The sequence below is a fragment of the Mandrillus leucophaeus genome, unplaced genomic scaffold (assembly GCF_000951045.1).
Source record: "Mandrillus leucophaeus isolate KB7577 unplaced genomic scaffold, Mleu.le_1.0 Scaffold1229, whole genome shotgun sequence".
NCBI lineage: Eukaryota > Metazoa > Chordata > Mammalia > Primates > Cercopithecidae > Mandrillus > Mandrillus leucophaeus.
Window position 1 is genome coordinate 529,033 of NW_012100643.1, and position 11,238 is coordinate 540,270.

General features: G+C 34.9%; 1 pseudogene; it reads left to right on the forward strand.

Annotated features, from left to right (window-relative positions):
* Positions 1-1,869: 1,869 nt before the first annotated feature.
* Positions 1,870-3,059, forward strand: LOC105533151 (annotated as a pseudogene).
* The last annotated feature ends 8,179 nt before the right edge of the window (positions 3,060-11,238 follow it).

The window sequence follows — 11,238 nt, forward strand, 5'->3', positions numbered from 1 at the left end:
ATTCTCCCATCCTAATAAACTAGAATCAACAATCAATTCCAAAATACTACTAAAATTAACTTAAAGTAATTAAATATTGTACTTGACTCAGATCTATAAGAACAATAAAAGGGATTTCCAAATAGGCACACAACTTAAAGTTTTCTAAGTAACTCAGTTTTGACTCAAACTCTAGAGCTTGCGATTTTTCCCAAGTATTAGGATTGAGAACTATATGCTAAATAAAATGTATAATTGGCCTCTCCTTATTTTATATACTCGTACCGACTAATCAGGTCTTATTTGCTCCTAAATTTATGAGATATGCAGCTGCATTTCTTTTTTGGTATATTCTTCATTTATAAGATCTTCGTTACATATTTGTTACTACCTTTAACATTTAATCTGTTAAAATCATTTTCTTCCCAATTTTGTTTAAAGGTCCTGAATTACTGTGTTGTTCGTTCATGAACATGAACAAAATAAAATCAGGATTCAAGATTATTAACCTTTAACTTTTGTAATTTATTTAATTTGTTTCTATTTTATTTTATTTTTCTGAGACAGAATCTCTCTCTGTCACCCAGGTTGGAGTGCAGTGGTGCGATCTTGGCTCACTGCAACCTCTGCCTCCTGGGTTCAAGCGATTCTCCTGCCTCAGTCTCCCGAGTAGCTGGGATTACAAGTTGTGCCACCCTGCCCAGCTAATTTTTGTAGTTTTAGTAGAGATGGGGTTTCCCCATGTTGGCCAGGCTGGTCTCGAACTCCTGACCTCAGGTGATCCACCCGCCTCAGCCTCCCAAAGTGCTGGGATTACAGGCATGAGCCATCATGCCCGGCTCTATTTATCTTTTAGAAGACAACTTTTATAGAATACTCAATGAAATGTGTACTTTTTAAAAGAAATATTACTTAAGTTTCAGGGGGAAAATGTGCAACTTTGTTATATAAATAAATTATGTGTAAATAATTTATTATTTCTATCCTAGATAGTAAATATAGTACCTGGTAAATAGCTATTTGATCCTCACCCTCCTTCCAACCTCCACCCTCAGATAGACCTGACTATTGTTTCCTTCTTTGTGTCCATATGTACTTGATGTTTGGCTTCCACTTATAAGTGAGAAAATGCAGCATTTGGTTTTCTGTTTCTTTGTTAGTTTGCTTAGGATAATGGCCTCCAGATTTGGTTCTTTTTTACTGATGCATAGTATTCCATGGTATATAAGTACCACATTTTCTTTACCAAGCCTACTATTGATGCACATGTAGGTTGATTTCATGTCTTTTTTGTTTTGAATAATGATGTGATGAATATACACATGCATGTGTCTTTACGGTGGAATGAATTACATCTTTTGGTGTATATACTCTACAACAGAATTGCTGGTCAAATTGTAATTCTGTTTTAAACTCTTTAAGGAATCACCACACTACTTTTCACAATGGCTGAAATAATTTTTCTTTGTGCCATCAGTTTATAAGTATTCTTTCCCCACAACCTTGTCAGCATCTGTTATTTTTGACTTTTTAACAATAGCCATTCTGACTGGTGTGAGATGGTATTTCATAATGTTTTTTATTTGCATATCTCTGATTATTTGTAAAGTTAAGCATTTTTATAAGCTTGTTGGCCGCATGTATGTCTTCTTTTGAAAAGTGTCTGTTCCCATTATTTGTCCACTTTGTAATGTGGTTGTTTGTTTTTTGCACATAAATTTGTTTAAGTCCTTATACATCCTGGGTATTAGATATTTGTCAGATGCATGGTTTTCCAATATTTTCTCTCACTCTTAGGTTGTCTGTTTATTCTGTTGATAGTTTCTTTTGTTGTGCAGAAGCTATTCCACCAGGTTGCTGGTGGAATTGGCCCAAGATGACAGCTGGAAAATGGAGTCAGTTTTATAGAAGTATGAAAACCAGATTACTACTTTCATTGAATACCTAGAAGAATATTTAGATACAGATGAGCTGGTATGGATCTTAGAAAAACAGCATCATGTTAAAACAGAAACTTCTAAGCTGTTGTCTGATATGAGTGCTTGTCTATAGTTTACATACAGAAGGAAATTTTCACCAATTTGGGTAACGGGCCCTTCATCAGATCCTGGTTAGGGATGTATGCTATACTGTGGACATATGATACTGGCTCAAGCCCTTATACGTAAACACTTGGGAAAGTACTGGAACTGGGAGAAACAACAACAACAACAACATAATACCAATGGATCCTACAGTGCTTCTTATAAAAAATTGTTGCTACACTATATATCAAATGGCACAAATGGGTGTAGGAGAAGGGAAATCAATTGGAGAATGGTTTGGACCAAATACAGTTGCACAGACGTTAACAAGAAACCTTGCTTTACTTGATGAATGGAATTCCTTGTCTCTTTATGTTTCAATGGATAACACAGTGGTCATTGAAGATATCAAAGAAAGTGTTGTGTCCTTCCCTTGAGTGCTGACACAGACTGTGACAGATCTCCCGATTCTCTGCTTCAAACTAGAGTAAGGGCACCTCTGCCTACTGCCTAGCCTGGAAACCCCTGTTGCTCATTGTGCCCCTTTGCCTGGGCATAAACTGAAACAATCCTGTCTATGTTGATGCATTCAAAGAGTGTTTTAAGATGCCACACTCTTGAGGGGCATTAGGAGAAAAACCGAATAATGCTTATTATTTCAGAGAATTCTTAGGTGATAAGCTCATCTTTTTGGACCCTCACACAACCCAGACCTTTGTCAACACTGAAGAGAATGAAATGATTGATGACCAGACTTTCCATTGCCTGCAGTCCCCACAGCGAATGAACATACTGAACCTGGATGCTTCAGTTGCATTGGGATTTTTCTGAAAATAAGAAAAAGACTTTAATAACTGGCATAGTCTTGTTCAGAAGGAAATTCAAAAGGAGCATTTAAAGATGTTTGAATTGATTCAGAAACATCCATCGCACTGGCCTCTCCTTGTACCTCTAGCCAGGCCAGAAGTGACAACCACTGGGGCATAATTCATTGACTCTACTGAATAACTGGAGGAGTTTGATCTGGAGGAAGATTTTGAGATTCTGAATGTGTAGAATCCTGGGATCTCAACTTGGAAGCCTGTGTTCCGTCTGGCACCATAATAACATGAGCTTATTACATAAAACTTTTCTAGTCAGCAAGTTCCTCATATACCAATAGCATTCAAATTCGATAGTATTCATGACTGAGCCAATCACTGTTTCTCAGAAAAAAAAATAAAAAAAATAAAAAAGACAGTAACTTCTTTCCCAGAAAGAAATAGAACAATCATGGAGCCTAGGAACAGAAAGATGAGGAGTTCATTGCTTCCCAGCTTGTCTTACATGGCTACAGCAAATCTTCAGCTTCTGTAATGAGGAGATGGACATCTGGAAAACAGGCAGCAACTCTCAGCTTGCTTCAAGAATCAGCAGATGAGAGATAGTTAAGCTGTTCTTCTTCATCCCTTTCAGGTGTGATCTCTTTTGGACTAAATATTAGCAATCTGTTGTCTTGCTCAAATAATAAAGTGACCAAATTAGGGAAGAAAAGGTTCTTGTTAAATTGTTTGAATGTGTAGTTTAAGTAATTATAATTTATATCAAAACGTTTGTCAAAGAATTGATGCCAAATATACTCTCTTGATCTCCTTCCTATTTGGGGGAATCTCGCTATTTGATAGGTCAGTGCCCCCATTCTTACTGATACTTTTGTCAGATGTCACCCTGTCCTTAAATCAAATCACAATCACTTAAATCAGGTGTCAGCAAACTTCCTGTAAAGGATCGGACAGTAAATATTTTGGGCTTTGCAGGTCATGCGACCTCTGTCCCATCTACTCAACTCTGCTATTGACATGCAAAAGCAACCATAGAAAATATGCACAAAAATGAGCATGGCTGTAATTCAAGAAAAGTTTATTTACAAAAACAGGTGTGGCGCTGGGTTTGGCCTGTAGGCTATAGCTTGCCAATCAGTGACTTAAACTGTTGATTTTTGTTTGAGAAATTAAAAATAAATTGTGTTTGAATTATAAAAAAAGTTCCTCATTTTTTACATTAATTTTGTATTCTGAAACTTTCCTAAGTTTGTTTATCAGATCAAGGAACTTTTGGGTAAGTCACAAAGGGAAACATCTTTAATTCTAACCCAGGTACCCCTGGAAGTGTAATGGAAAAGTCTTCTGTTTCTACATGTGAGAAATCCATTTTAAATGTTTGTTATATCCTTGATAAGGTTAATATGATTTTATATTATTAGACCTAAGTGCAAAGTCAGTGTTGACTTTTTTAAATGTGACAATTCTTGGTGTAAAATATGTATTGAGAAAAAAGGCATCTTTTAAAACCCAAAAAACTGAACTAGCAGAGTAATGCCTTATATGAACTACCATGTGAGAAATTGAGTCTTCTGGTATGAGACATTTAATAGTATTAAGGAGTCTAAGATAAAGTTTATAGGGGGTGAGTAGAAAGATGACTTCCTCCTGGTAGAGGTAGCTAATAAAAAATTATTGTATTTTGGATCTGGAGTGCAGCTACTACAATTACACAGGTCCTGCAAAACCTGAAGATGAGATTAATATGTCAGAATTTGAAGCCCGGATTTGTCAAGCATAGATGATTTTGAACTTTTTGTCCTCTCTATATGATTTGCTATTTGGTGCTTTTCCCATAGTATTATGTAAACCTTAGTGAAATATGTCCAACCTGGGCCAATAGAAACAAAAGAAGGATTAAATTCCTTCTTGGAAAAGTGGAGGAAATGGTAGATAGCAGTTACCTAGGAAAAAAGATGTTGATGGCAGCACTCAGGGTAGAGAGAGTATGCCAGTGTAAAGGCAAAGTTAGGGAGGGCAGAAAATTCAGAAGTTTTCAATTTAGTCACCACTTTTCGCTTGACTTGGAAATCCTTGCTACAAAAAGTAGCTTGGTAGGGTCTGTTTTCTACTGAGATAAGGAAGGCTGTATGAAATACCCAAGTTGTCACAGGAAAAAAAAAAAAAAAAAAGATGATTTTTCCTATGCCTCCAAAATTGAATGAAGTTCAAGTTGCACATATCCAATAACATAGAAATGTCCAATCCCAGGTATGATACCTTTAAGAGATGCTATTTATGTGCATAAGTAGTAGTGTATAATAATATTCATTCCTGCATTGTTATAACAAAAAATTAGAAGCCTTATAGTAATGTATAATAATATTCACTGCTACATGGCTATAAGAAAAAATTAGAAACATCTTAAATGTGAATCAACAGAGAAATGGTAAATTCTGGTATATTCATGCCACATAATACTATAAATCAGGTAAAATTACTGAAATAGACTGCTATGCTTCAAAATGAATAAAAGTATTATGAAATAAAATATTAAGAAATAAGAAAGGTACAGAAGGATACAGCATTATGGTACCATATATACAAAGTTGTATTAAAAAATAGTATCATTATGAATATGTACATAGCCAAAATAGAACTGGAATTTATAGCCAACAATTTCATAATATTGGGTATATTTTGGAGAAGAAAGAGGAGAAATGAGATGTGGAAGAAGTACACAATATCTTCAAATTAATGGAAGTGCTTGATTTCTTAAAAAGAAATTCTGATGTAAATATTAAAATATATATGTATATATATGTGTGTGTCTGTGTGTGTGTATAAGTATTTAAAGGTTTCACATATAGATGTTGAATAGCCAGGTGTCTACTGTATTTTTTTAATTTTTGTTTTCCTGAAACTATTCATAATTAGAAATAAAAGTAATGAATATGACTTCGCAAGTCAGAGAAATTGCACAGAATGATCTATATGAAGGAAGTAGAATGGGCAAAGATCCTGAGGCAGGAAAGGTCATGCTGTGTTCCAAGATATTACTAAGTTATAAGCTATATAGAAAAATGCAAGGGATGACAGCCTATCTTCCTATTTGAATGTCTCTTTTTCTTTCTCTTGACTGATTTCTCTGGCCAGGACTTCCAGTACTATGTTGAATATGAGTGGTGACAGAGGGCATCCTCGTTTTTTGCTGGCTTTCAAGGGGAAAGCTTCCCACTTTTGCTCATTCAGGATGATGTTGGCTGTGGGTTTGTCATAGATGGTTCTTAATATTTTGAGGTATGTTTCTTCAATACCTAGTTTGCTGAGTTTTTAACATAAAGGGATTTTGAATGTTATTGAAAGCCTCTTCTGCATCTTTTGAAATGATCCTGTGAGAAGTGATTTTTGTCCCTAGTTCTGTTTACTTAATGAATCACATTTATTGATTTGCATATGTTGAACCAACCTGGCATACTAGGACTAAAGCCTACTTGATTGTGGTGGGTTAGCTTTTTCATGTGCTACTAATTTGGTTTGCTAATATTCTGTTGAATATTTTTGTTTCATTATCCATCTCTGTTTGCACATAATATGATTCTATACCTAGAATATTTCATAGTCTTGGCCCAAAAGCTCATTAAACTGATAAGCAACTTCAGCAAAGGCACAGGATACAAAATCAACATACCAAAATTAGAAGTATTTCCATACACCAAAAACAGCCAACCTAAGAGCCAAATCAGGAATGGAATCCCATTCACGATTGCCAGAAAAAGAATAAAACACCTAGTAATAAAGCTAGCCAGGGAGGTAAAAGATACATAAAATGGTAATTACAAAACATTGCTCAAGTAAATCAGAGATGACATAAACAAATGGAAAAATATTCCATGCTCATGGATAGCAAGAATCAATATAATTGAAATGGCCATACTGTCCAAAGCAATTCACAAATTTGCCACTCTTCCCATCAAACTACCAATGGCATTCTTCACAGACCAGAAAAAAAATATTTTAAATTGATATAGAACCAAAAAAGTGCCCGAATAGGCAGGGCAATCCTAAGCAAATAGAACAAAGCAGGAGGTATCACCCTACGCAACTTGAAACAAAACTATAGGGCTATTGTAAACAAGTCAGCATGGTCTTGCACAAAAACAAATTTATAGACCAATATGACAGAGAACCCAGAAATAAAGCCACACATCTACAACCTTCTGATCTTCAACAAAGATGATAAAAACAGGCAATGGAGGAAGAACTTCTTATTTAATAAATGGTGCTGGAATAACTGGCTAGCCATATGCAGAAGATTGAGACTGGACCCCTTTTTTATACCATATACAAAAGCCAACTCTAGATGGATATGTTTTAAATGTAAAACCCAAAACTATGAACACCCTGGAAGACAACCTAGGCAACGCCATTTTGCACATAAGAACTGGCAAAGATTTCATGATGAAGAAAGCAAAAGCAATTGTAACAAATGCAAAAATTGATAATGAGGCTGTAATTAAACTAAAGAGCTTCTACACAGCAAAACAACAACAACAGCAAAACTATCATCAGAGTTAACAGGCAACCTACAGACTGGAAAAAAATATTGCAAACTATGCATCTGACAAAGGCCTAATATCCAATGTCTTTAAGAAACTTAAATTTACAAAGAAAAAAAAATTCCATTAAAAAGTAAGCAAAACACATGAACAGACACTTTGTGAAAGAAGACATACATGCAGCAAACAAGCATATAAAATGTTCAATATCGCTGATAACTAGAGATATGCAAATCAAAACCACAATGACATATTATCTCACTCCAGTAAGAATTGCTATTACTCAAAAGTAAAAAAGTTACATATGCTGGTAAGATTGCCAAGAAAGGGAACACTTATACACTGTTATTGGGAGTGTAAATTAGTTCAACAATTGTGGAAAGCAGTGTGGCAATTTCTCAAAGAGGCAAAAACAGAAATACCCTTCAATCGAGCAATCCCATTACTACATATATACCCAAAAGAATATAAATCATTCTATCATAAAGACACATGCATGCATATGTTCATCACAACACTATTCACAATAACAAAGGCATGGAATCAACCTAAATGCCTATCAATGGAAAACTGGATTAAAAAAAAAAAAAGTGGTACATATACACCATTGAATACTATGCAGCCATAAAACATAATGAGATAGTTTCTTTTGCAGGAACACAGATAAAGCTGTAGGTCATTTCCCTTAGCAAACTAACACGGAAACAGAAAAACAAATACTGCATGTTCTCACTTATAAGTGGGAGCTAAATGATGAGAATACATGGACACAAAGGGGGAAACAACAGACACTGAGGTCTAACTGAGGGTGCAGCATGTAAAGAGGGAGAAGAGCAGATAAAGCAACTACTGGGTAATAGGTTTAGTGCCTGGGTGATAAAATAATCTGCACATCGAACCCCCATCACATGAATTTACCTACGTAACAAACCTTCACATGTACTTTTGAACCTAAAATAAAAGTTTAAAAAAGGATGCAGGGGATGAAGGCAGAAAGATTGAGTCTAGGGTGGGAAATAAAATCAGGAAATCTTTTTATTTTGTCAAAAATGAATTTAATATTTTATCCATATATGCAGATTTCTCAAAGTTTGATATTCAAAGGTCATTATCTTATCCAAGGAAAATGTACTCATCTTTTAGATGCTTTTACATTTAAATTCTGAATGCAAAGACATAATTGCACTCATAAATGCACCTATGCCTAGTTCAGACAAAAGTTTGCTATTCTCAATCATAATATTGGTGCATTAAAATACAGTCATCCTTTCCTAGCAAATAAAGCCCTTTGACAATATTTAGGCACCAATCATCTGAAAGGTCATTGAGTTTCATTTAAAAAGTTAATCTAGCAAATATTGCCTTAGGCTTTAATTTTCAAAAGCTGTGCTTAAACCTGTCAGATGAAGCGTACTACCTTATGTTCCCTCTAGAATCTCTATTCTTAGACACTCGGGGAAAAATATACTCCTGCTGCAACCACAGCCAGTAATTGCCAGTTTGAAACTGAGGTCAAAATACATTATTATCCTTTAAAATAGACAAAAATTAAAACAAGTATAATTAGAAGCCCAGTGATGAACAGTCACAGTGACAGAGTGACATCAATCTAGTTGTTTCCACTGGCCAACACATTTTTGTGGAAAAGATAGAAAACATATTTATATAGGAAAAAAATGACAAATTCAAGAATATATGCCAGTTACTTTGAAATAGCTTGAGCAGTTAGTCAGCAAATATCTAGCCAGAAAAATTTTGCTCCACTGCCCAACACATGTATACATTGGGAGACCCTCTCTATGTTCCACAACCTTAACTATTCTGTTTTTGATACTTGTTCATAAGTCAGTCTTCTTGTCCCCTTGAAGAAAAACTTAAAAAATAGAAAGAAAAAAAGAGAGAAAGATAAAGAAAAGAAAAGAAAGAAAGAAAGAAGAAAGAAAGAAAGAAAGAAAGAAAGAAAGAAAGAAAGAAAGAAAGAAAGAAAGAAAGAAAGAAAGAGAAAGAAAGAAAGAGAGAGAAAGAAAGAGAAAGAAGAAAGAAAGAAGAAAGAAAGAAAGAAAGAAAGAAAGAAAGAAAGAAAGAAAGAAAGAAAGAAAGAAAGAAAGAAAGAGAAAGAAAGAAAGAAAGAAAGAAGAGAGAAGAAAAGAAAGAAAGAAAGAGAAAGAAAGAAAGAAAGAAAGAGAAAGAAAGAAAGAAAGAAAGGCAGGAAGGAAGGAAGGCAGGAAGGAAGGAAGGAAGGAAGGAAGGAAGGAAGGGAGAAAGGAAGAAAGACAAACAGAAGGAGAGAGAGAGGGATGAGGAGAGGGAGAGAGAGAGTGAAGGGGAGACAGAGGGAGTGGGGAAGGGAGGGAGGCAAAGTGAGAGAGAGAGAGAGAGAGAGAGAGAGAAACTTTCAGTCTCCTGAGGAAAGCAAGTTAATTTTTTAAAGGAATTTTTTGTTTGTAATTTTCTATCTGAGTCCCCAATACTTTGCAAAAGAAGTTCATAGAAAAATATGTTTGTTAACTGTTTAGATGAATGAATCTACTAGGTAGACTTAGTTCCGGGTACTAATGGAACAGGACACAAATCTAAAATGCAAACAGCTCCAGAACCATCTCAAAGAATGTAGTATGAGATGAGCCATGAAAATCAAAACAGACAAATGTAGTAAGTGAAAATATTTATTTTAAAAATCCATGGAACTTTTAGAAATCTTCAGAGTTTTGGTTCTTTTGTTTGGTGGTAGTGGAAGAGCATAGTGAGAAATAATAGAAAATACATTTAACATGCAGGTGGAGACTTTTTAAGGGCTCTATGAGTTGAGATTTGCAAATGACAAAGCTATGGGAAAGAGGATGGAGGCTGAGGAATGCCATTCCATAAAATGGCAACAGCTACCATATGCTGTATCCAATAGTTCTAAGACATGTTGAAAAAAATATCAGTAGGGTAGTCAAAAATCATACTATTTGTTTTGGAGTATCTTAATGGCAGTAGGTGCAATGGCTTTGTTGCAAAATGTTAGGACAACATGAGCTATATATTTTGATTCTGCCAAATCTCATATTTGCATCTGATCTTTGAAATATCATCTTATTTATATAAGCTTTAGCATTCTTATCTCTAAAACATGTGTTGCAAAAATATCTACAGGTTTTTGTTCTGGATAAGAAAAACTAAACACACCTAGTCTTCTCTTCCTATTCAACATGGCTGTAGAAACTGCAGAGGATGCATGTAACAGCTATTTGAGAACATTGACAAGTAAATAGTAGCAAATTAAATTTAAAAAAAAGGATTCAAAATACCACCAAACTCTCATTAGTTTGCCTGTTTTAAAATTGTGTTATCCTCTAGCCAAGAACCAACATAACTTAAAACCTGGAAGTAAGAGTTTGCAGCAACAGAAAGATCCAGAACTAACATTCTATTTCTGGGTGAAGGAATGTAGAATGTGATCCTAATTCTCACTAAAAAAGGAAAAAAATTTATTGATACTTTTCTTTTCTAAATTTGATTCCTCCTTCCTACTAAAACATGTAGTGGTCGGAGAAACAGCAATAGGAGCTGGCAGAAGTCTAAAAGACTGAGAAAAGTAGATCTTTTTTTCTTATCAGAATGTCTGTAGATCCAAAACTGTTGGTAAAGCCATGTTTCCTATTTTGCTCTCTGTCTTTTCATAGCTTGCCTTCATGTCTGGGAACAGACACATGAATTGCACAAGGTAAATAAATCCTCAGGTCTCTGACTGAAAAATCAAAATGAGAAGGCTCAAGAAACAATACAGTACTGGCTAAGTTACAGAGAGAAAGAAATTCTGGAAATCAACTACACAAAAATGTTAATAAATTCCTAGACTCACCCCAGAATTGTGCATGCTTATATTTGACC